Consider the following 25,525-nt stretch of genomic DNA (forward strand, 5'->3'; position numbering starts at 1 on the left):
AACCACCGGAAAGGTACGTGTGCATAGCTAGTCCATTGATTCAGGAGGAGCCGAAGACATTCAAGGAGGCAATATCCTGTCCGGAAAGTATCCAGTGGAGAAAGGCAATGTAGGATGAACTCAATTCGATGGACTGCAATGAAACATGGGACCTGGTTGACCTGCCCAGTGAAAGGCGTGCTATCGGCTGCAAATGGGTGTTCAAGGTGAAGCACGACAAGAACGGCGAGGTAATCCGGCACAAGGCAAGGTTAGTAGCTCAAGGTTTTAGCCAGCGATATGGAGCCGACTATGACGAAGTGTTTGCTCCCGTAGTCCGCCAAACAACCTTCCGTACCCTGATGTCTGTAGCGGCCAAGAAACGAATGGTGGTCAAGCAGTACGATGTGAAGACGGCGTTTCTATACGGCAACCTTGAGGAGGAGATATTTATGAGGCAGCCGCCTGGATATGCTGTAGCAGGTATGGAGAACAAGGTTTGCCGACTGAAGAAAAGCATATATGGTTTGAAGCAGGCTGCACGTTCGTGGAACCAACGACTGCATGAAGTGTTAGAGGAAGCTGGATTTCGTAGATGTGAGTCGGATCCGTGCTTATACAAGAAAGAAGTTAATGGAAAATGGTGTTACATACTGGTCTACGTTGATGATCTAGTTGTAGCAAGCGAAGATGAGCAAATTATCAAACCCCTGGAACTGGCCTTGAGGAAGAATTTTGAAATCAGCAGTCTCGGAGACATCCAGTGGTACCTGGGAATTGAAGTGGAGCGAGATGAAGCAGGAGACTTCTACCTTTGTCAACGAAAATACATCAGTGAAGTTGTGAAATCCACTGGGCTAGATGATGCGAAATCGTCCAACATTCCGTTAGATCCCGGTTATGGTAAGAATGATGACAAGCAGATCCCTCTCCCAGACAACAAGCAGTACCAGAAGCTAGTAGGACAACTTTTGTACATCGCAGTGAATACTCGACCTGATATTGCTGCAGCAATCGCCATCATGAGCCGAAAGATAACTGCTCCCACTCAGCAAGATTGGACGGAGTTGAAGCGTATGGTCCGGTATCTTAAGGGAACGGTTAACGTGAAGCTCAGACTGAGCAAAATGGACGATCATTCAGGACTGATAGGATACGCGGATGCAGACTGGGCGGAAAATCGCGAGGACCGAAAATCAAATAGTGGATTCATCTTCAAGTTCAACGGAGGAACACTATCTTGGGCATGCCGTAAGCAAACATGTGTGTCACTATCGACAGCTGAAGCGGAATTTGTATCACTTTCGGAAGCCTCACAAGAAGCAATCTGGCTGCAACGGTTACTGAAAGACTTAGGAGAAGATCAACCAACCATTACAATAAATGAGGATAATCAAAGCTGCCTCAAAATGCTGGATTCCGATAAGTTCAGCAATCGAACCAAACACATAGCAACAAGATTCCACTTTGCAAAGGATTTGAAGCAGACTGGAACTGTCAATTACGTTTATTGCCCCACTGAACTGATGATTGCTGATTTGATGACCAAACCACTCTCCCGAGTTCGTGTTGAGACCCTACGTAAGAAATGCGGATTAGAATAGCAGCGTTGAGGAGGAGTATTGGAGTTGCAACGCAGCTCAATGATCATCAAAGTAATCATTGAAAGTTTGTTAGTCAGTAAGTGTCATTAGAAATAAAACTTATTCCATGTTCAACCACAAATCAAGATAGACGTGTTTTTACTACTCCGGTACGGTTCACTTCGCTCGTATAAGCCAATAAGTGCTAGATAAATCGTAATACATATTCCTGAAGGCAATCTCGCAGAAACCCTTCAAGGAATACTTGGGAAGAAATACTTCATGAAATCGTTGGATACATTGATTTCACTTATTTTTCATACGAAAGCAAAAAAAATCGACAAACTATAATTATTATTACGGTTTTGACCTGACATGTGTTCAGATCTTAATTTTCATAACTGCGGCCCCTGAATTTCAGCTGCTACCTTAAGCTAAGTAAACAACTATGTTTGGTCCTGTAATTAGGATACCAGGGACGTTTTCACAATGCTAATGAATTTTACTTCCATATCGATACTGAATTTCGTAAAATTCAATTTAAATTCTAACACATCTTTCTTTAAATTTTGAGGCCATCTGTTTGTCCCATTCCAAAAAAAAAAACTCTTGATAATCACGAAGGGGCCCCCACATACCTATTAAAAGACCTGCGAAGTGTTGAACTTATAGGGATCTTTCGCTATTTAAAGAACTTTATTCAAACTAGTGTTAAAAAATCGGGGGCCCGGTGCGGACCGCACCCATCGCACCCCACTGTGCCACTGCCCCCTCCCCCTCGCCCTCCGTAACGCTCGGACATACTCCCCCTCCCCCGATACGTAGTTTGTGGATGGCGCCTAAGCAAGAAATCTTCTAAAGGTTCCTCCTACTATAACTTCAAAAAGCATCCCTGTCAGAAAATTTCTTTGAAAATTCCAGAGATTTTGTTAAGTTTTCACAGAAATTATCCTTGGCACTTTTTCAGGAGTTTCTCAAGAAATTTCTCAAAAGACAAATGTTGAAACTGGTCCACGGGTTACCCCAGGAAGTTCATCCGAAATTCCTGCATAAGTACATGCTTGTATTCTTTCGAGTTTCTCTTCAAACATTCCAGAAGGAATGCTTCCTGAAAACTCTTCTAGAAATTTCAATAGAAATTCATAGACGCAATTTTGAAGGGATTTTGTTCACAAAGATTCACAGATTCTTTCAGAAATTTATCTAGGGTTTCTTTTAGAAATTCAGTTTGTTTTCAGAAATTATCACATTTTTTCCATAGGTAGGTTGCATCAGGTATTACTCCATATATTCACGGACGGGTTTTCACGGACATTTGCGTGGAAATTCTTCTAGAAAATTCTCAAGAAATTCTTCTGCAGGTTCACCCAAGGGTTTACGCAGGTATCCCTCTAGGCATTGCTTTGGATTTATTCAGACCTTCCTTCAGGTTTTTTAATTACATGCAGAGGATTCTCTAGTTCTTCCAGATATTTTTCCAAAGAGTCCAAATTCATTTTATTAATGCCTTCAGCGGTTCTCTTAGAATTCCTCAAGAATTTTAAAAATGTTTCTGCAGAACTTCTCTAAGAAATTGCTCCATGAGGTAGGGTCTAGGACCATTTGGGCAGGGGGACCTATTTTGAGCACTTGCTGCTATAACTCAGCCAACTTTAATCCGGTTTTCTTGTTTTTTGGAACACGATCAGACACTTACAGCATCTAGCTATGTTTCAAAATTCAAGTCAATCGGTTTAAAATTGACTGAGCTATAGCAGCAAGTACTCAAAATAGGTACCCTGCCCAAATGGTCGCAGACCCTAGTTTAGGTATGTTTGTATAAAATTCGTTGAGAAAATGTTTAAGAATCTGTTCTGAGAACTCCTTCAGAGGTATCTACAGAATTCCTTCAGAAAATCCAGAAATCCAAGGATTCTTCAGAAAGTTATTGAATTGTATTTTCCTACGATTTCTGCAGTTAGTTTAAGAGAGATTCCTGCAGCATTTCCCTGCGGATTTTTTCAGAAACCCTTCCTGAGGTTTCCCAAGCATTTTTCCTTGCTGATTTCTTTCATAACTTTTCATTGATTTTTTTTTCAGAAAATAAAAGGGGTATCCTGATTCTTCCGATATTCTCCTAGATGTTATCCTGGGCATTCAATATGAAATGGCTCATAACATAACTTTAGAAATAGCTGCATGAATTTTTTTGTCCAGGAATTCCTCCAAAATATTTTAAAGAATTAGGGATTTGTGAAGGTATCTCCAAGAGTTTTTATGGGATTTCTAGAGACAATTCGACAGGGACTGCTTAAAAATTCCTTCAGGGATTCAGAAATTCTTGTGATGTTTCTGGAAGAACTTCTGAATAATCACTTGAGGAATATCTGAATAAATTCTCCAGGGATCTCAAAAGACGTCCCAGAAAATTTTTCTTATAGTATCACTAGAGCAATTTCTAGAAAAAAAAAATCAGTGTAAGTATTTTTGCAGAAATCACTGAAGGATATGTTGGAGAAACCCTGGGAAGAATTTCTGAAGCAATTCCTTTAGGATTTGTAAAGAAATTTTTAGAAGAACTTCTGAAAAACTTTTTGGAAGAACTTTTGAAAAAACCTCTTGCTGAAATTGCTGAAGAAATCTCTGAAATTCTGGAGAAGTCTCTGGAGATAAAAATATCTTTCCAAAAAAAATTCAAAAGGGGAGCCAGCAGAAATTTCTGAAAGAAACCCTGAGCAGTTCCGTGGACTCTCCTCTGAAGTGTCAGTATGTATTAGTACACTTCAGCGAAACTCCACATTCGGGGGCAAGAGTAGTGAAGAAATCTTCAGTGCAATCCCTGCAGAAACCATAACAAATGCTTTTGAATCATTCTCCGGAGGAATATTTGAAGAAATTCCAGGTAAATTCTTAATAATATTCATAGGAAAATTCCTGGAGAAGTCATTTATTGAAATTGTTGGAGAATTTCCTGAAAGTGTTCTTGTAGAAATCTGTGAGCGAGTTTCAAAAAAAATCAAATACCTGAAGAAACTGCATTGTGAAGCGTCTGCAAATATCCCTAGAAAAACTCTTGAGTTATTTCTAAAGGAATTTCTGTTTTTAAAAAAATATGTAAAAATATTTGTGGAGATATCATAAGAGTTATCCTTAAAGAAAATACCTTAAAGAAAATATCTGAGGTAATACAATATCTGGAGGGAATCTTGAAGGAATCTCTGTATGAACTCCTGCAGGATTCTCTTATCGTACGGATTCCTGGTAAAATCTATGAAGGATTTTTCAAGGAAAACCATGGAAACTTTTCTAGAGGAGTTTTTGAGAAATTTCTAGAGGATTCTCTAACGAAAACTCCGAAGGAATTTCTAAAGGAAATTCTGAAGCAATAAAAGGAAGATGATCTAAACTACTTTCAAAAGAAATCTTTGAAAGATTTTCCGAATGGAATTCTTGGTGGATTTTTATAGAAATCCACGGAGTAATATCGGAAGGACTCCGGGAAGATTTATTTCTGGTAGCCTGCAGATAACTTTGGAGAAAAATCTAAAGAAAACTAAGATTTTTTGAAGGAATCAATGCGGAAGGACAACATTTTGAAAAAATGTCACAGGTAACTTTTCTTATATCTTCAGCCGTACACAATTTCCTAAATAAAATCACATGAGCTATCACTAATGACATTATAATAGACTCCACCGCCTTCCAAAATATAAAAGCTCCTTTTTTCTTTCACGACATGGTATTGGAGCGTAAACGAAATTTTAAATATCATGAAGGAAGTTTTTTTTGTAAGCACAACAATATCAAAAAAATCAATGAGATGATACCTTTATGCTTAAAAAATGGAAGAAAAATTACAAATTTCCAATTCCGTAAAAGAGTTTCTTCACACCTTCTCTGGGGCGCTAAAGCTTTGATTATTACTAAAGGCATATGAAAATATGAAAAACCACATAAAGTGATTTTTTTATATTTGGGAGAGTGGATGAAAAAATATTTAATATCACAGTAGTTTTTACAGATATAAAAGCAGGCTTGACAGAAACTCCCTCGCGAGAAAATGAGGAAGCGATTTTAGCGATTTTCTGAGGAGTGAAAATAAAACTCAGAATTCACAACGCAAATCCTCAACAACACCGAGCGCGAGCTTGCCGCGCAGCGAGGAGTTCGTCCAGCACTCATAATTTCTTGTTGTGTTTCTCACGTCAACTCACACTCAAAAAGCTCTCGCGAGTTCCACTCCCATACAAAGAAAGACTCTCGAGGCGAAAATCACACTCAAAAACCCGAAATAATCATCGGCTCTTTTTTCGTTCCCCTCTTCCTCGCTCAGTTTTTATTGCCTCTCTGTTTGGGGTTCGTTCGCTCCCTCGCGACGAGGCAAAAGCAAAACACCGCTCTAGAGCATGTTGCAAAACTCTTTTGATTTCGAGGAGGATTATCAAGCCTGTATAAAAGTGTAAAACCATACAGGCTATTCAGAGTACATTTTAATATCATAAATGAGACTTTTTTTCGCGTCTATAAGTGAAAAAATGCAATATTGACAAAGTTAATTTTGCTGATATTTGAAAGGACGCAAATCATCTAAAATCACATAGGCAATTCTCTAATATTAGACAGAGAGCAAGAAAAAAATCCATTTCACAAAAGTTCATACAATTATTTGAGAGCAAAACAATAGAAAAACTTTTTTTTTCTTGCATACCTAAACCAGGGCAGCGAACTTTTACCCAAGGGAGTGGTTTTGGGGGTTAACCCGTCATATTACCCAAGTTCCATATAGTAGGCGCCACTCTGCATTTTTCTGAAAATACAAAAAAAAATCCTATTTTACCGCCTTTTCTGAGCAGTAAAATTTTCAAAATCACTAAGGCGATTTTCTCAGAAGCTGTTTTCTTATAGACTGTTTCAGAAATTATAAATGCGCAAATGATTGACTGTCATTTCAATTTGAGCCTTATAATCAAAAAAGTTTCTTCTAGCTCTTACTATAGTAAACATTCTAACGAAGCAAATAATACCAACTTTGTTGATGTTGTTGTAGAAGTAAAAAAATAGGGCTCTGTAAATTATATGATTAAAATGTGAAGTTGCACAAAGTGTTCAAAAAATGTAGCATAATGGAATAGAAAAAAAATCGTATAAATAAAATATTCAATTTCCAAACACAATGAAAGTTACTGTATCGATATTTATAGGTTGGTAAAAGAAATTTTCACTGGAATATTTGATCAAGAACCATCATTACAAATTATCTCAATGAAAACAATTTTATTTAAAATTTCTCAACAACACGGGTAGCAACAAACGTTAAGCAAACGAATGTCTTAATTACTGCTTACTGCATTTGTTTTTATGATATGACAAGCTTTGTCATCGGAAGGGTCGAATGAGCTGAAACAATAAAGTAGTTCAAACTGAATGCGTTCAGAAAAGATAAGAAACTGTATGGTAGCACCTTAAAAAATTAGATATTTTATGTCAGAAAAAAATGTTGTGCAAACGTCTTTATCGATTTGATATTTCCAGGATTTGATGAACGCATTTCCTATAGACAACTTATTATGAAAGCGAATATATTAAAAAGTAAGACAATTTTTCGTATTTTGTGATAAATTATGTTGAAATCATTACAAAAACACCTTTGCACCAATGCAAATTGGGCGAATGAAGATCATTGTTGGAGAAATCGACTGTTCTTCAAAATATCATGTCAATTGGAAGGGCATACAAAAACAGGAGCACAATTTGTTGTACTCTGAAAGAAGTTGGCGAAAATCACCAGAACAGTTTATTTTATTCAATAAACAAAGAGTATTTATAATTTCTGAAGCAGTCTTTACATGAGGCGACGAAGGTTATTATCAAGTTTGTTCTCTTTATCATGGGCGTATTTGTCGGCCAAATTGCCTGAAATTTGGGCATGAAACTCAGCTTGGTTTGGAAGGATTCGAGGCCGTCATTGAGTTCAACAGGTTTCAAAAAACCCTAAGACGAAGAGAATAAAACTGCCGAAAATACGTAAGTTCCCCAAGTTGTTTTTCTTATTTGCGAGGGCGCTCATACTCGAATCTGTATAATTTGCCGCCATAACACCATATGTCCCAGTTGCAGCTATCCACCGTCAGCACCCAAGCCGCCCATCGTACTCTCGGCATTCCATGGATTTTTGAACCAACCGAATCAGTAGCGCCAGTAGCGCACACTAATTTTGCCGCATTTTTACGGCATTCTCAGAATGCAACGAGCTCGTGGTTCATCTTTCGCCGCCACACACCGTTCTCCTGCATGCCGCCAAAGATCGTTCTTAGCACTTGTTGCGCATACATCCCAAGTGGTTGCAGGACCTCCTCGTCCTCGAGCATGGTCCAAGTCTCATGTCCGTGTAGCTCCACCAATATTATTAGCACCGTATATGGTACATTTGGGGCATATTTTTTGAACGCAGTTTCTTCCAAGGTCACTCGTAGGCACGACTTCCACTGATGATGCGCCTTCGTATTGTTCGACTGTTGTCTTCTAGTAAGCAAAGAACTGAGGTATACCATTTCCACCCTATACCCAATATTATAATAAAAAAGTACTATAATAATTGCTATATAGTTAAGATATTGTATCGCTTTATATATTTCCTGTCACCATACTATACACTTAAAATAGTAATTATTGTCTTTAGCAGCATTTCTATCGAATTTGCACTCGCTGACGCCCTTATCAACGGTTTTGTGTAGCAGCGCCCACCCCACCATCAAACGACTAAGAAGCTCGAATTTTACGACGACAGGGCTGCTTGAATATCCACAAAAATGTTCTGCATCATACTCTACCCTTTTCATGCTGTTGAACATCAAAACTACAGAAATACGTGAAAAAAACTCTATAGGATCGCTTGGAAAAATTCCGGCTTCAACGGGTAGCTTGTGGGCACGTTTTGGCAGTTTTTGGTAATAGGGTAAGTGTACCAATTATGGCTATAGTACCAATTATTCATCATCATTATTGATTAAAGATAGTTTTATGATGTCAATATTTATTGATCGACAAGAGCATGAATAAAGTGTGTTGAAACGGAATCCATTGTCATCATTTATTTTTATTTTGAAAGGAACAGGAAGGGTGATGCTGTACTAGTTAGAGATAGACATAAATGAGGTAAATGAGGTTATGCCGGGGCCCGTGGCGTAGTGGTCCACGCGTTCGCATCATAAGCGGATGGTCATGGGTTCGATCCCAGCCCCGGTACTTTGTCAGTTGCTCTTTCCCCCGAGAGCGGCTGGCACCTGACCCTCTTCTAAGCTCTCATAGCTCTAATGGACCCGGACAATTGGATATCGGCGAAATGGCCACTCATAATGGACCCTCAATCAGACTGGTAAAAAGAACAGCAGCCACACATCAACATCCTCGTACTCATCATCCTACCATGGACAGGGTAGAAAGTGACAGCAGCACATAGGCTGCCAGTTAGATATAGTAGAATTAGAATAGAATACATTTAGGCGCTGCACATAAGTGTAAATGCAGCTGCCAATTGGAATCGCTCACGTAGTGCCCTAGTGGATAAAAGAGCTGTAAATTAGGTTAAGTGATTAAGAATTAAAAAATAATAATAAATGAGGTTATGTTTACGTCACAAAAGCACCATCCTGTAAAGTTACAAGGCTAATGTGTTGGAGAGTAAATTTACTTGAATTAGCCTAGTGTAAAAATAATATCGAACATAATATTGTGTCATTTTGCTTGCTGTCATATGCTGTAAAATGTCAGAAAATTACATGTTTTTTTGGAAGTGTGTAAGTCTCTTACGTTTTTTTTTTTGAAAACTATTGTAAGGGCCGAAAATTCATGTCCTTAAAAATGAAGTTATTGGCAATAAATCCATGTCTCTTCATTCGAATTTTGACGCATTTTCCCTTATTGGTGCGTATTACCCCAGAATCCCTTTTACGTTCAGCCTTATTTTCGTAGGGCAGACAATTAAACGTTCCATAATAAATACAAAAATTTCCATGAATAATTTGAAAAGTTCCAGTGAAGAAACAGGGGTGTAAGCAGTAATAAATAACAAAAGTACCATAAACAAATAAAAAAATGCATAAATAAATCAAAAGCTTGATTAATTGCAATCATAGTTACGCAGGCTTTTATATTTTTATTGTGAATTTTTTATTTTATTATGGAAAAATCGGACTTATTTATGGAAAATTCGAAGTTATTTGGTGGGAAAATAGCTTTTTTTATTGCAACAGTTGAATTATTCATTGCATTTTTGACGTTTTTAATTGCTCTAAAATCAATTATTTATGGAAACTTTTGATTTGTTTATGCATTTTTGCCTTTCTCGTACACCAAGGTGTACCGAAAGGCTATATGTTCACTCCCAAAATGAAATTTTGATAGAACCCCCGGAGGGCCAAGTCTTTTATACCAATCGACTCAGCTCGACGAGTTGAGATGATGTCTGTGTGTATGTATGTGTGTGTATGTATGTGTGTGCGTGTGTATGTGTGTATATGTACAAAAATGTCACCTCTCTTTTGGATAGTAAATATCATCCGATTTCAACGCTTTTGTTTTCAATCGACGCGGAATATTGTCCCATTGTTTCCTTTTGAAAATGGTTTGAATCGGTCCAGCCGTTCCGGAGTTTTGGCCATTTAGGTGTTCCGGACCGGTACCCCAGGAAGGGGCCAGATATGAAATTGCAACAAACCTATGCATGCGACCCATCTAACCACGGCATTTTCAATTATCTGACGAACTGTAAGCAGGAAAATAGTCGCAGATTATATCTGAACCGGTAGTGTTCCGGAACTGGTTCTGGGTGTCCCGCCGGAAGTGGCCAAATGTAAAAGTGAAACAAACCCATGCATGCGACACATCAAATCACCGCTTTTTCTGTAACCTGATGAATGGTAAACAGGAAAATAGTCTCAGACCATATCTGATCCGGTAGTGTTCCGGAACCGGTTCCGGGTATCACGCCGGAAGTGACCAAATATAAAAGTGAACATAACCCATGCATGCGACACATAAAATCGCAGCTTTTTCTATAACCTGATGAACGATAAATAGGAAAATAGTCGCAGACTATATCTGTACAGGTAGTGTTGCAGAACCGGTTCCGGGTGTCTCACCGCCAGTGGCCAAATATAAAAGTGAAACAAACCCATGCATGCGACACATCAAATTGCAGCTTTTTGTATAACCTGATGAACGGTAGACAGGAAAATAGTCTCGAAACATATCTAAATCGGTAACATACCGGAACCGGTTCCGGGTGTCCCACTGTAAGTGGCCAAATGTAAAAGTGAAACAAACCCATGCATGCGACACATCAAATCACCGCTTTTTCTGTAACCTGTTGAATGGTAAACAGGAAAATAGTCGCAGACAATATGTGATCCAGTAGAGTTCCGGAACTAGTTCCGGGTATCCCGCCGGAAGTGGTCAAATATAAGAGTGAACCAAACCCATGCATGCGACACATCCAATCGGCGCTTTTTCTATAACCTGAGGAACGGTAAGCAGGAAAATAGTCTCAGATCATATCTGAACCGGTAGCATCCCGGAACCGGTTCCTGGTGTCCCGCCGGAAGTGGCCTAATTCATACATGCGACACATTAAATCATGGCCTTTTCGATAACTTGTACGATCAGCAAGAAAATAAGCTATGCCCACATTAGAAACTACTGATAGTGTTCCGGAGTCGATTTGACGTATCTGGCTGAAAGTAGCCGAATGTAAAAGAGAACCAAAAAAATATTCGCGACACATCCTGATGAACGGTTGCCAAGAAAAAATATCTCAGATAATGCTTGGGAAAACTAGTAGTGTCCCGGAATCGGTTCCCGGTGTCCCTCTGGATGTGGTCAAATGTAGAAGGGAACCCAACTCCATGCATGCGCTTCATCAAACCGCGGTTTTTTCGATAAGCTGATGAGGGTTTTCAAGAAAACCAGCTCAGATTACGTTAGAGATCACCGATAGTATTCCACAACCGGTTTCAGGTGTCCCGCCGGAATTGGTCAAATGTAAAAATGAACCATGTTAATTTTCCGGAACCGGTTAAGGGTATCCCACTGGAAGTGGACATACATAAAAGTGAATCAAACCCATGCTTGCGGTACATCAAATCGCTTTTTGTCAGTAACCTGATGCATGGATGATAAGAAAATAGGCACAGTCCACAGAAGTTACAGATCACATTTGAATATACCGGTAGTGTTACGGAATCATTTCCGGGGGTCTCGTAAGCAATAACAAAATATACTCAGAATACATAAGAGGCTACCGGTGGTGTTGCAGAAGCAGCGTTGGGTGCTTTAGCGAAATTACGAAAGTGTACTTAATGAATGCAAGCGATAGATATGTGTAAAAGAACCAAAAACCTAAAAAAACTAAAGCGATCTCATCAAATCACACCATTTTAGATTCCTGAGACGTAAATTTACAGTAGAATGGATCAACGTTGTATGGAAAAATTAAAATTTAAGCGCATCAGCCCGGAACATTCTTTTAAATCTTTATTTGCGTCTAAAATTACTACGCAAAATTTTGATGCGGCTGGAGGGCGAGCTCTGTAATGTGGTTGATATTTGAATGTGATATAGCATTGGCAATTGAAATTACTACATTACAAATTCAACATGAATTTTGCAACCAATGATAATAAAATATAGTATAAAATGTGCAGATAAAACTTTGTCAAAGTGATCTGTGAAAAAAGTTTAACCCTATTGTCATCTTGGTATGAATCATCCTCCAGTGAAGGTGGTCACGCAGTCAACCGAAAGGACTGATACTTTCAGCTCTGCCCATACGTTGAATATAACGTCGGAATAAGTGCCCCAATTCGATGATGACCTTAATAAAATTCTTGATTTTCTAAATAAAGAATTCTCATGATTCAGAAATTCGTAGGTGGTACAGTCCCAGATCGCTGTTATGAGCATTTCCCTCTTCTCGTCCATTACCAAAGCACAGAGATTTGGGGCTGATCACTGACTCTAAGGCAAGATTGATTGCGTCGACGGAAAGATCATGAGTACATATTCGACGAGAAAGGCACTATCACCACTAGGTGGATAAATCTGGGTTTTTTTATTTGTTTATGGAACTTTTGTTATTTATTACTGCTTGCACCCCTGTTTCTTCACTGGGACTTGTGGAATTATTTATAAAGAATAATCACTTTATTATGTGTCGTTAATATTTTAGCCATTTTCGCAGTGATAAAAATGCCACAAAAATCCCCTCATTGTTCCACCCATCGGCGATGGTGCCTTTCTTGTGCGGTCATAAAATTATTCAACAAAACTTGAGTGATATGGAGATTGCCCCAGCAAGAATGAACGCAGTTAGGAGCCGCTGTTACTTTGCAACAATTGATAAGTAGAATATTTTTCACGGCTGCTTACTGGTGTGTATCTTTGCTCTCAGCATTTGTAGGGTAAAAGGGTATAATGTGCCCCACCTGGGCAAAACGCTTCCCTTCATTTTCTAGCGATTGAAGCGCTTTTCGCATGCGTGTTCGAATAGAAATCATAAATAAATATTAGAGAGTAATTACCATTAAGCTGGTCCGTTAGTTGAATGGTACAGAAAAGCAATAAAAATATCAAAAAGTCTGAGATCGAGGCTTTTGCCTTAATATTTTACCTCTAGTAAGCTGACTTCATTGTAAACTAAGCTAGTTCTGCTCGCTTGTGTTATTTTGCAACTTTTGTGCAGTTTAACACTTGTTAAAACACTCTCCTAGGATAAGCATGTGGTGAAATTATCCCCTGGAACGGTTTTATCACGGAGTTGGACGTTTTTCTTTTGATGGGGCATATTGTCCCGTTTGTTTTGAAGAGGCAAATTGTGAAACGTTTTCGAAAAACGTTTCAAAGCTTCCATAGTCGCCCCTCTAAAGGCAAAGTTCGCATGCAACACTTCACTTACTTTAGGAACAACAATTTGCAGTGGACCATAGATGGGATAAAGCATCAGTTTTAGATATATTGCCATTTCTGCTTAAGGGGGGCATAAATATGGTGCGTGAGATCAGCATGGATGTCTAGATGTTTCTGAGAACATCATGGTTGTGCATGGTATACTAACAAATTGTAAGTGTCAGAAGTGCATTCATTGCCATCATTGATTCTCAACATTGCGTGGTTAGATCCAAGGTGCAAGAATTGCAAAAAATGTGCAATGGTTTTTTTTAATTCAAATGTGAATTGAATGATTAGAAGACGCGTGTGATGGTGCTTAAATGTTTCTGTGAAGATCATGCATGATTGTGCATGGAATGCAAATGAGCTGTATGATGTCTATATGGTACATCCTTACTATGATTCTGTTATACTCAACATATTCTATATGAAGGTGCACGAATTGCAAAAATGGTGCAGGAAACTCAATGTGGACCACATCATAATGGTGCATAAGATGCTTAGATGATATAGTAAATGCCAAAATGGCATATGGAAAGGCTTGAAGAAGGCGCATGATATTAGGTGATGCATTAGTTGTCACCATTATTCAGCGCTTATGAATGCACGAATTGCAAAAATGGTGCATAGAATACAGAAAAAAAAAGTATTTTAAAGGATTCTTACGCCATAATGATGCAAAAGATGCCTAGATGATAAACCTAGGTGATAAACGCTGAAATGGGGCTTGAAAAGCTTTGATGGTGCATGACATTTAAAGATGGTGCATATCAGTATGATGTATTAGATACCTAATTGATTAAAAGACATTGCATAAGATCTGCACAATGCGAGGATACCTAGGTGATTATGTGGACGTCATGATGGTGCATTGAAAGCTTTATAGAAGGTGCATGATGCTAGTATGCTATATTAGTCGTCACCGTTACAGGTATACGGTCAAACAAACGATCGATCAAAACGATCAAATCTGATTATACATGTCAATGGTTGCTCCTCCGTGATTGATCTGAGCTGGTACCAATTGCACTGAGATCCAAATGAATATGGGCTGGGATACTCCACTTACTCTCAAAGTGCAATTTAAGCAGCTCATGCATTTTTGATCAACAACGGCGCCGGCCACGTCCTTATAGTCAGTTAGAAAGGGAAAGGAATGTAAGAGTGTGCTAGTTGTTGCTACTAAAGACCGAGATCACCTCTGCATCCCCACAACCAGCACGGACTTGGATATTTGTTTGACGGCGTCGGCAAGGATAGGAGATCTGGGAGTCACCGTTGGGTCGGTGATGCGATCCATGGATAGGGGATATTTTATAGTGTTCGTAAGGTGATAGATTGTGTGGTGATTACTATAAAGGACAAGCGGCACAGTTCGCTTTGGTTGTATAACTTGTTGGCGTTATACACACTGTGCTGTGAAAGTTGGAAGGAAGGGAAACGAACTTTTGCAATTCGTTTCTGGTTCTAGCGATGGCTATGAACATATGGAAGCGGTGCCGTGATTTATCGCGGTTTGATAAAAAAACTTTATTCAACTCTAAACATTTAATTACACGAAAGTTCAACGATACAACAAAAACTGAATCAGAAATTCCTATCACTTGCCTACTTAAAGACTAAACCTGCCTAATAAACAAAAACAAATATCGATCGATCCGTCGTTCGTCCGCGATACTCTTCTATGCTGTTGCTACGGTGCTACGGTGACTCTACTAGCTAGGGTGTTCCATAACTCCTCCCCTCTTAGATTTTTGACCGTCCTCGGTTGACATTTTGGAGAGCTGTCTGGCGGGAGCTCGATGAAGCGAATTGATTTTGGTTTGCCTTCGACTGTTCCTTCTTCAGCGTTCTGAGAGTCGTCTTGAAGTTCTCCGGTAAAGTCCGTGGCTTGTTTAAATTTCTTCTTTCTGATGTTGCTTGCTACGAAGATAAGACTTGCGGTAATTATGATTATGATGATTAATGTACCTCCAATGACGGTGGTTCTGTGATACATCTGGGTTGTAAGGTGGATTTCCTTCAGGTATTCCAGATTATCGATGTGAATGTCTTCAACATCCTCGTATAAATGGTTGGCTTTTTCCGGCTTTTTGTTGTAGGTTGGCACAAGGTACTCTTCTCTGGGCGCAAATTGTTCCTCTCTATGGAAGGTATGGTTTAGAACGGTTACGGTACAGTTCTCCGTTTCAATGACTGTTGGTTCTGATAACACTCTAGAGTCGCCGCAAGAGCTGAAAACTTCTAAGTTGGTATTTGTGTCTATAAATATTATACCTCTTATGATCTCCTTTATGCTAATCCTTTGTTCTGCCTTTCCTATTGTACATCTTGGCTTTTGATGCGTCAAGATTCTGTAGATGCACTCGTCTTCTAATGGTGTTGCTTCGTCACAAATTTTGCATCTTTCTCGTAGTGGTATGATGCGGTTTTGTCGTTTGGCTACCAGCTGGATGTCTGTACTGATTCGCGATTGGTTGATGCTGACTGTCTGAAGGTTGAGTAGGTTGTAGGGACTGCTATCCAGTATCGGGATCTTCACCAGGATGATGATATTGTCTTTGCTAATGGTAATACTCCCTGTGCTAAACTGAAATATTTCATCTAAAAACTTCAAATTCAAATTTTGATGAACTAATCTTTCGAAAATGTACTTTTTATCTTCTAAAGAAAGGATATTTTTATTCAAGAGGTTCTGTTTGGCAAATTCTATCTGTTCTTCTATATCTTCAAGGGCATGAATTAACAAATCTGTATTGAATATAAGGTCGATATGTTCTAATATAGTGTCCTCTCTAAGTGTGCTGTTTATTAACGAAATTTGAGAACTAATTTTCCTTAGAGCATCTGTTACATTGTTTATCCGATTTTGGAAACTGGTATTTATTTTAATTTGTTTAGCCTGATTCGTGATTATTTTGTTCTGTTGAGTTTGAAGGGTTCCTAAACTTTGCTGTATGATTTCAAAATCTTCTTGATCGGGGTTTCCTGCTATGTACTTTACTACTGTTCCTAGTGCGTTAATCAGTCCTCTTTTTTGTCCATGTGGCTGCAGGCTTCTAAGCTTTCCTCTAGCAATTTCGATCTTCCTAATCAGTGTTTCGTGTAAATGATCTCTAGTTCTAAATGATAGTGCTAATTTTTCTATGCTATTAAGGTTTGCTTCTATAGAATTTAAACTAATCTTCTTGACAATACGTTCGTAACCCAGTTTCACCCTTACGGTGTCAATTTTTATCACCACTATTCCGTTGTCGTTCGCTACATCTCTGTAGATTGTGGCAAATGCATAGTGGCTTATGAATAATCTAAAAGTAAAGAAGAAAAAAAAAATGGGTATTAGTTTTTAAGTTGATTTTTATGGATTTTAATGTTATTTGTGTCCGTGAATGTCAATAAGTTGTCGGCTAAAATCTTAACTGTTTTATATGGGTCCTTGTCTTTTGTTTGTCGTTGGGTATTTTTAACATACTTAATTTCGTTTGGTTTTAGGTTTGGAGGCTGCCTTTTGTTTTCATGTTTGTCTTCGTGTCTTTGTTTATTTTTCTGGAGCTGTAATTTAACTGCTGATTGAAAATTGTCTGTAGCTTCCTGTAGTTCTTGTACGTTGGGCGAATTAGATGAATTGAAGATAATGTCCCTAGGTTTTCTTTTTGTAGCTGAGTGTATTGTGTTGCTGTAAATGTCGGTCAGAAGGTTCATCATTTCAATTATAGGTTTGTTAGAAAATTTTGCTTTGAGGGTCCTGTAAAGTTCGATTAGTGTCGAATGGAACCGTTCTACAATTTCGTTGGATTGAGAATTGCTAGCGTGATGGAGTGCAATTCCAAGGTCGTTCAGAAATCCTGTAAAGTCAATCGATGTGAAAGAAGGCTCTTGATCGCTGACAATAGTTTGTGGTCTTCCGAATATTCTTATGTGTTCGCTTACTGCTTTTTTTCCACTATGGTTCGTGTTTCTAATGGAATTATATTGGCGAATTTTGAAAAGGAATCTACTATTGTCAACCATTTTAGTCCTTTCATGAAAAACACATCTATGTGAACCCTTTCGAAAGGTTTTTCGCCGAAAACGCTCTTTTGAATAAGCTGTGGCGGTTTCTTGTCATATTTACTCCTTTTGCAGATATCACAACTGTCAATTAGAGTTCTTACCTTCCTGCCCAGCTGTGGAAAATAATACCTCTGTAGAATTTGTGCCTTGTTTTCCTTTATACCTCTGTGAGCGTATTCGTGGGTTACCCGCACCAATTTGTCTTGTTCTGAATCCAATCTCACATCTTCTAAAAGAACTTCTGAAATGTAAACTTTGTATATTTGATTAGGGGCTGTCCATAAACCACGTGGTCGTGGGGGGGGGGGGGTTCGGCCAATGATCATTTTGTATGGACAAAATAAAAATTTTGTATGGACAAATGACCACGGGGGGGTTGAAAAGTCCCAAAAAAAAAATGACCACGTGGTTTATGGACAGCCCCTTAGCTTTGAAATGTTTTTTATATGTTTCCTGAATAAATTGTAAGGGTATGCGGTATACCGAATTATTTCGCCAAATACACCTCGAAACGAAATTCCGCGGAATTCCCCGGAATTCAGCTAGACGAAATTTTTTGAATTCCGTTTCGTTTCGCCAAATTCTAAAAATTTCGTCTCCTGAAAATAGATTTCGACGAAATCAAACGGAATTCCGCGGAATGTCTAATAACATACAAGTTACAGAAAAGTGTTTACAAAACCATCTCGAAAAGCGAGAGACAAACTACTTCCAGGTTCTATAATAAAGACGGAAAAAATCTCGAATATACTTCTTATGTTGGACTTACCATCAAGATCTTGCTTAAAACGTATGCTTTCAACATTTGCGGTATGCGGAACCAGATGCTGGGTCATTAGGCCGAAGGTCATTAGGCCGAAGGCCATTAGGCCGAAGGTCATTAGGCCGAAGGGTCATTAGGCCGAATGGTCATTAGGCCGAATGGTCATTAGGCCGAATGGTCATCAGGACGAATTGAAAGTTAGCCGTTGTTTTTACCTTTTCCAACAATTTTTGACAAAAACTAGTTTAACAATGGAACTAGAAAGAATAGCCTATGTTTTAAAGAAGGAAAAATTTATGAATTGAATATCAGCAGTTTCAGCGCCAAAAACTATTTCAGCAATGATACTAGAAAGAACAGCCTATATTTAAAAGAAGGAAAAATTCATGGGTAAAATATCAGTAGATTCAGCATCAATAAAGTATCTTCGTGCCTGTCACACGATACACACATGCAAAATGGTCATTTGCAGAGGAAGCTCTCAGTTAATAAGCTGAGAAGCAGGCTTTGTCTCAATGGGGACGTAACGGCAAGAAGAAGACCCAATGACCATTCGGCCTGATGACCATTCGGCCTAATGACCATTCGGCCTAATGACCATTCGGCCTAATGACCATTCGGCCTAATGACCTTCGGCCGAATGGCCTTCGGCCTAATGACCTTCGGCCGAATGGCCTGACACCGCGGAACCATACTTAATATTTTGGTTAAATTTTCTGCTGAACCAAATGCAAAAAACACGAGTTTAGTTTCTGTCTTCAGTTTAGATTCCCAACCAAAATTTTTAGCTGATTAATGGAGAACATTAGGATAGCATGATATAGAATTTGGGATACACTATGCAAATTGTTGGCACAAGTTAGAGGAAAACACAGTCCTGGTAGTTGCCAAACTGGGCAGCTTCTAAGCTGCAATTATATTTCGTAATTATTTAACTTACATAGAATAGGACTCAAATTACTTACATTTCTGTGTAACTATTCCACTATTAACCTGCGCTACAAATCTAATTGCACTCTATTCTACAGAGTAATTTATTATAGCGAGCACTTACTACGTACTCATTTGACATGACCAACTGCACAAATTACTGAAGAGACACACGTATATAACACAATGCGTGTGTACCTTTGTAGCAGTTCTATCCACAATCAATCTGCATATAGTGTGTCGGTGCGTAGGGATGAGCCGGATGCTTCACACACTGGGCTAACAGCCGCACCGCACAGTGGTTGCGATAACACAAATGTTTCGAGTGGAACTCTTGAATGAGTTGCACATCAAATCTGTTTGACGACGCGTTATACACGGTTAAACTCTTATTTCTTTTACTGATAAGAAATCCGTTGAATTTCATGTGTAGGAGTTTATAGTAGGCACTGTATTTATTATAATTGTAAAGTAGGCTTTGGTTAGCAGAATAGAGTCATCCAATGATTGTCATTAATCCTCGAGACGCCAAATAAAGTAGAAGCATCTATTACAAGCTCTCTTTTAACTTCTACAATTCAGAAGTGGGATGATGATCTTACGCGACTTCCCAAGAAGACGAACTGAAGCTGGTAATTTTTCTGATGGTACAGGCGTTTCGAATGAAACCGAAGGACGAACTACAAAACAAGTTGAAGTTATGGATGTTGGTGTAGACGTAACTGGAACGCGAGCCGAAACCAATTCAACGGTTGTTGGTAGTCGCGGAGAGGATAATGTTGCAGGCTTTGCAGCTGGAGATGATGGTGTTGGAAGCTACGGGAGAAACTCATCATTGGCGGTCGACGGAATGGTTACTTGGAACGTTCAAAGGTTTTTGCACCCCGAGGATATCCGTAGCCTGATTCCCGAATTCGTCCCAGAAAACATTAATGCAGATAGGTGGCTGAAGAAAATCGACGGTTTGAAGAGCGTGTATGGATGGGAAGAACGAACTGTGCTTCACTATGCAACAATGCGATTGGGAACGGTGCCGAGAATCTGGTTTGAAGGAATAGAAGAAGATGTCAGTAGTTGGAGTGAATTCAAGCAAAGATTAGTACGGGCATTTCCATCAAGAACCGATGAAGTGGATATACATAGCTTTTTGATCAGAAGAATGAAGCAATCAAACGAAACCTACGAGAAATTTGTTTATGACATTGTGGCCAAAGCAAGAATGGTGAACCTTAAAGATGCGACAATAATTAAATACATCATCAATGGCATTTCAAACTCTCATTTGCGGTTGGCGTTGCAAGTTTCGGAGCGTGAAAATTTTCCAAAATCCTTTCAAGATCAAATTCAATCAAATGTTGGAATGAGAAGCTGCTTCAATTGCGGAGAAATTGGACATGTTGCAAGAATGTGCTTTCGGAAAGATAGACGACGATTTCACAGAAATGGTGATTACCAGCAAAGATACATAGAAAGTGCAAGAATACCTTTTTCAAGAAACAATCAAAACAACAGTTCTGGAGGATCCGATTATCAAGGCGGTTATAACGTAGGAAAATTTGGCAACCAACCACATGCGGAAGATGATAGTTACCGACGAACCAATGGATGCCGCATGGAAAGACTAGCAAACCCAATTTCGGCGGTGGAAACAGATCCAGTGCACAGGGAAGCAGAAGCAGTTAGTTAGAGGTAGGACTATTTTAGAAAAATCGTTTTTCAAAGTATTAGTTAGATTTTACAATTTTTATCAAGAATACACAACACTTTTTGACACTGGTAGTCCGATTTGCTTGATTAAAAGTAGCGTAGTTCCACATACAATCACAATTTCTAAATTTACGAAGCAAAATTTTTCAGGCCTTAATAATTCTAGAATTGATATTTTAGGGGTGTTTGATACAGAAATTGTAATTAATAATTTCATTTACAAATTGCAGTTTAAAATAGTGAAGGATACAATCATGGAACCGATGTGCATTTTGGGGGAAGATTTCATCAGGAAAAATAACTTGTTGGCTGAATATGACGGTAACGCGATAGTTTTTGGTAAGAAGACTAAAGGTGACACGATCTTGGATACAATGCCTTTAAACGTGGTTGGCCAAAATGATGATTTTCGTCCGGATATTTATGATGTGGAGGTAAGCCAAAGTACTTTCATGAATACTGATGTGGATCAATAAGATATTGGTGATGAAAATATTGGTTTCAATGATATATCAGCAATCAAAACTCTTTTTAATGATGTGTATAAAAACAGAACTAGACCAACAAAACCCAAAAATTTGTATACCATGAAAATTGAACTACAGAATAATAATACTTTTAATTTTTCTCCACGTCGTTTGTCAAATGCTCAAAAATTAGAAATAGAATCCCAAATTAATAAACTTTTACAAGAAGGAGTTATACAAGAAAGTAATTCGCCGTACGCTAGTAGAATAGTATTAGTGAAAAAGAAAGACAATTCATGGAGAATGTGTGTAGATTATAGGGAATTGAACAAAATTACAGTCAAAGACAGGTATCCGCTTCCACATATTGAAGACCATTTGGACAGTTTGAGGAATAAAAGTATTTTAGCACCTTAGATCTTAAAAGCGGATATCATCATCTTTTGATAGACGAAAACTCTCAAAAATATACCGCATTTGTTTGTCATTTGGGTCAGTTTGAATATAAGAGAGTACCATTTGGTTTATGTAACGCTCCATCTGCATTTATGCGTTTCATTAACACAATTTTCAAAGATCTAATAGATAAGGGGGTTTTAAGAATTTACATTGATGACATTATTTTGGCAACTGAAACGATTGAGGAAAATTTTAGAATTCTTAAACAAGTTTTTTGAAATTTTAGTTGAGAATCATTTGCAATTACAATTAGCAAAATGCAAATTTTTGAAATGTAAAGTAGAATATTTAGGGTATAATGTGAATTCTGAAGGTATCAGTCCAAGTGAAAAACATATAGAATGCATCCAAAAATTTCCGATTCCTAAGAATGTTCACGATGTTCATAAATTTATTGGACTGGCGAGTTATTTCAGGAAATTCATTCCAAATTTTTCAATAACTGCAAAACCTCTTTATGATTTAATTAAAAAAGATAAGAAAGATTTTAGGTTTTGTGAAAAAGAAATTATTGCATTTGAAATTCTTCGTGAAAAACTTACAGCAGAGCCCGTTTTGAAAATCTATTCCCCATTTGCTAAAACTGAACTTCACACAGATGCTAGTTCTCTTGGGTTTGGAGGTGTCCTAATGCAAGAACAGTCAGACGGAGTTCTACATCCGGTTATGTATTATAGTAAAAGGACCGACTCTCACGAAGCAAAATTACATTCATTTGAACTTGAAACCTTGGCAGTAGTGACTAGTATAAAGAGATTTCATATCCATTTACAGGGTATTAAATTTACAATAGTCACTGACTGTATTGCATTGAAAGAAACGTTGAATAAAAAGGACATCAATGCGAAAATTGCTCGTTGGGAACTTTTTCGATCTGAATATGACTATGATATCATACATCGTAGTTCATCAAATATGAAGCATGTAGATGCATTGTCTCGTTTACCAATTATCTGCGCAATAGGAAGTGAAAATAATAGTTTCGAAAGAGCTTTATTGGCTAGTCAGATGTTAGACTCCAAAATTGAAGAAATAAGAGTTCAGTTAGAGAATAGAGAAGATAGAAATTTCGAACTGCGAGATGGAGTAGTATATAAAAAATGTAAAGATAATAAGTTGTTGTTCTATGTTCCTCAAAACATGGTAATACAAATTCTTAAAATGTATCACGATGATTTCGGACATTTTGGTGTAGAAAAAGTAAACGATCTTATTAATAAATCTTATTGGTTCCCGAACATGAAAGAACAAATAAAGAAATATATAAACAATTGTTTGAAGTGTATTGTTTATTCAAAAAAGAATTTAAAAAAGATGGCCATTTGAATATAATTGATAAAGGAGACAAACCATTTCACACAATACATGTAGATCATTATGAGCCAATAACTCTTCGGAATTGTAATTACAAATACATATTCGTTATTGTGGACGCATTCACAAAATTTTTGAAACTCTATCCTTGTAAAACTACGAATACAAGCGAGGTGATCAAGCATCTCAAACATTATTTTAATGCATATTCAATACCTGATCAAATTATTTCAGATAGAGGAAGTTGCTTTACATCAAATAGTTTCAAAGAATTTAACAATGAACATGAAGTGAAACATATATTAATAGCTACAGCGTGTCCAAGAGCAAATGGTCAAGTAGAACGGTTTAACAGAGTTTTAACCCCAGTTATAGCTAAACTTGTGGAAAGTAATCCTACGCGTGGTTTCGGTCCAATTTTATCTGATACAGAACATTTTATCAGCAATACTTTTTGTAGATCAATTGGTAATACACCTTCACAATTATTATTTGGAATAAATCAAAAGAAAACAACAATTAGTATAGTAGAAAAAGGCATTAACAAGAGTTCTGACATTGGAAGAGATTTGATAGCAATTAGAGAAAAAGCAATAGCAATTAATAGAGCTGTTCAAATTTACAATAAAAAGAAATACGATTCTAAATGTAAAATTACCACACAGTATCAAGAGGGTGATTTGGTTTATATTCCGCATCATGTTATACCTGGAAGTTTATCTAAGTTACAAGCACAGTTCAAAGGTCCATATATTATAAAAAAGGCGCTTCCCAATAATCGATACGTTGTGAGTGACGTTGATGGTATTCAGCTAACTCATTTACCCTTTACAGGGGTTTTTGATCCTGGAAATATGAAATTATGGGATATGAACAATGAATAAAATGCACATCGGGTCGGTGTGAATGTCAGGATGGCCGAGCTGTAGGAGTTTATAGTAGGCACTGTATTTATTATAATTGTAAAGTAGGCTTTGGTTAACAGAATAGAGTCATCCAATGATTGTCATTAATCCTCGAGACGCCAAATAAAGTAGAAGCATCTATTACAAGCTCTCTTTTAACTTCTACACATGTTCGTCTTTTTGTTTTTCATAGAGCTCTACTTAAATGAGAAAGTTTGGAGACACTTTAAAGATTACTTTGGCGATATATGGATGAATTTAAGTTTAGTGAAATCCTAAATTATGTTTTTTCAATTGTTAAATTTCTAAAATATGTTCAGGTGAAGATATCGATGTAATAATTCATAGCGGAATTCTTGAAATATTTCAAGCCGAAAGTATGTGATCGTTGGGGTTCATACCGATATTTTTTTACGGATTTCAGGAGTAAATTGAAAATGCCAAAAGGTCAGACGAGCATGACAAACTCTACCAGCGCTGTGTGCGCAGCCAACTTTTATACTAAATTTCAGCAAAAAAGACGTTTGTTAGTTGGATTTCATCAGATTATTCACCAACATATTCTGGGCTGAGAGGTGAGATTTATTTTTTTTCAAATACATAAGTTCCGATTTTTTTTTTATTTCTTCAACTGTTGTTACAATATGTTTCGCTCAAGGTTATTTGATTTCGAGACCCACAGTCTCGAATCGGCAGACCCGAAGGTAGAACTCACATTTTACAAGTCTTTTGGGAGTGGTATTTGATCCCTGGTCCTCGGCGAAAAGGGAATGCACTTTAACCCTCACACTATGTCCGCCATAGTCCAGATCTATCTGGTAGAATTTTTGGCCTAATACCTCGTGAGGATTGTGTTTTATTTTTCGAACTTCAAGTTTGTCCATGCCTTCATATTTAATGAATGCGCATAAAATTCTTAAGTATTCCTTCCCATTTCTATATGAGTTTTACTGGGTATTTTCTGATACATTCAATCATCTATTAATTTGTTGGTTTAGATTTTAGGCTTTCTCCAGGAGGTACGCTATTCAACAAAGCTTGATTGGTAAACAATCTGGCCTGGCTGATGCTTTTATATCATTACTTCAGGTTTCAATCGGCATTAGATCATCTTATAGCATAGTCGCAATTATGTAACGTCATCGGAGCAATCTTATTAGGTTATTGGTGTAATTATTCAAATTTTCAATGTATGTAGGTCACGATAAATTGAAAAAAAATATAAATGGCACTGGTAGCAAAAGAAGCTAGGGTATGAGAGTCTTTATGGAAATGTAGTTCGCGTCACCGCAAACACGCAGTATCAATTCGCACAAAATTGATGTAATAGCAAAATTCCGCGGAACTTTTTCGAAAATTTCGTTTCGTTTCGTAAAATACTGAGTGAAATCGGATTTCGTATCGATCTCACGAAGCATTTTTGAATTTCGTTTCGTTTCGTAC

General features: G+C 37.8%; 1 protein-coding gene across 1 annotated transcript in view; it reads left to right on the forward strand.

Annotated features, from left to right (window-relative positions):
* The window catches only part of LOC134285574 (tachykinin-like peptides receptor 86C), a 545,193-nt gene that overhangs the window by 425,737 nt on the left and 93,931 nt on the right, over positions 1–25,525 (forward strand). The window lies entirely within an intron of this gene.

Source organism: Aedes albopictus, chromosome 1, assembly GCF_035046485.1.
Source record: "Aedes albopictus strain Foshan chromosome 1, AalbF5, whole genome shotgun sequence".
Taxonomy (NCBI): domain Eukaryota; kingdom Metazoa; phylum Arthropoda; class Insecta; order Diptera; family Culicidae; genus Aedes; species Aedes albopictus.